General features: G+C 45.0%; 1 pseudogene; it reads left to right on the top strand.

The window, feature by feature from the left end:
- The first annotated feature begins 1,530 nt into the window (after nucleotides 1-1,530).
- Nucleotides 1,531-1,647, top strand: LOC126215552 (5S ribosomal RNA; annotated as a pseudogene).
- The last annotated feature ends 282 nt before the right edge of the window (nucleotides 1,648-1,929 follow it).

Genomic DNA, 1,929 nt, shown 5'->3' with positions numbered 1-1,929 from the left:
TCTCACCGCTACCTCTCTGTCACTACCCACGCCCATCCCCTCAGTATATCCTTTCATAGTGCTGAACCTTCTACACCTCATTATTCCAGTGTTAGGGGGTAGTGTCAGGTGGCCTTCCCTCCCTCCACACCCCAGGCTCATAAAACTGCAGTCACAGCGACGTGACCAAGCAGTCTCCATTCCTCCATTTCCCCCCTCGTCATGGCTTAGTGAAGGGCCAGCTGGGGCAGGCTGCCTTGACAGAGCAGTTCACACACAGCCTCTTGAATGTTTCCTTGGGCCCTAATGGAGGTGTTAGGAATAGGCTGTCAAAACAGTGCAGTAGTCAATCCGTAACTTCTGAAACTGCCTAGTTTTGTGCTTCCCTTACTTTTTTCTCATGCTGCTGTACAATGCTGATGCTGCAAGGGTCCTGCTATTCAGTACCCCTGCACTGTGACACAGTTTATCTTCCAGAGATGGAATAACATGCTCAAAGAAGTTGTAGTCAATGTATTTCCTGTACTGTACAACTCTAACTTCTCTAAATGACTCAGCTACACACGTGTTACATTCCAGCTAGGTGTTGTCATGTGTCTGTCTCACATGAGACTCAGAACAATAGTGCTATAAAACACAAATCCAAGCTGTGATGATTTCTTTGCCATCACTGAAGTCACGGGCACTCTGTGCTATTCCCTGGCGGCTCCAGGGAGAAAACGACTCCATCCAGCAGGTAGAAGCACCTGTCCATGGCCCATATCGGCAATAGTACAGGACTGGTACAATTCTGATCTGCATAAACTGTCAAAAAAACTGCTGAAATTGGGCGCTTCCAATTTACTAACTACCTTAACAAACAAACATCTTTCATCAATCAATGGACATTAAGAATGTAGAACATCTCATTCTATGAATGACACGTTACATCTCACCCTTCCCCTCCTCCTCTCCCTGTACCCCAGTGAATCCTGCTGTTTCTCTCCCCTCCTTGTCCTCCTGCCTGGTCATCTACACAAGAACATGTTTTATTCATTAATCACTTCAATTTTAAATCATAACAACAAAATTTTTAAAAAATAACTGGCACTGTCAAAATGGAGGAAAAAAGTGCCACATTATTAACAGTTCTTTGTACAGCATTCATTCACTTCCTGTGGAACACTAATGTTCCACAGCACAGTATTTGGGACCCACCACCTTGGGCCCATAGCCAGAGCTGTTCTGTACTGATAAGAATAGAATAATTACAGCATGCACAGATGCATTCAAACAATCATTCTTCCTACATTCCATTCATGAAAGGAACAGGAAGAAACCCTAATAATTGGTGCAGGTGACGTACCCTCTGCCGTGCACTTTGTTTTGCAGAATATAGATGTAGATGTAGATGCAGGTAATCCTGCACCCCTGGCAGAAATGACAAAGCCACCCTCCTCCCCTTTCCCTCCACCCAGAAACGCTATCTTCCTGCAATTTTTTTCATACAGATAAAGGAAACCTTGTAATTTATCAGGTACATCTAATAAAAATGAAGCTATATTGAAAAATGGCAATGGCCTTGCCGCAGTGGATACACCGGTTCCCGTGAGATCACCGAAGTTAAGCACTGTTGGGCGTGGCCGGCACTTGGATGGGTGACCATCCAGCCGCCATGCACTGTTGCCATTTTTCGGGGTGCAATCAGCCTCGTGATGCCAACTGAGGAGCTACTTGACCGAATAGTAGTGGCTCCGGTCAAAGAAAACCATCATAACGACCGGGAGAGCGGTGTGCTGACCACATGCCCCTCCTACCCACATCCTCAACTGAGGATGACACGGCGGTCGCATGGTCCTGATGGGCCACTTGTGGCCTGAAGATGGAGTGCTTATATTAAAAAATATTACTTAAATGAAGTATATAGCTGAAAAATATTTCACAAAACAAATCAAATGTATCATTGTATTA

This window comes from Schistocerca nitens, chromosome 12, assembly GCF_023898315.1.
Source record: "Schistocerca nitens isolate TAMUIC-IGC-003100 chromosome 12, iqSchNite1.1, whole genome shotgun sequence".
In the NCBI taxonomy this organism is placed as follows: domain Eukaryota; kingdom Metazoa; phylum Arthropoda; class Insecta; order Orthoptera; family Acrididae; genus Schistocerca; species Schistocerca nitens.
The sequence above is the reverse complement of the archived record's forward strand: the minus strand, read 5'-3'. Positions and strand labels throughout refer to the sequence as shown.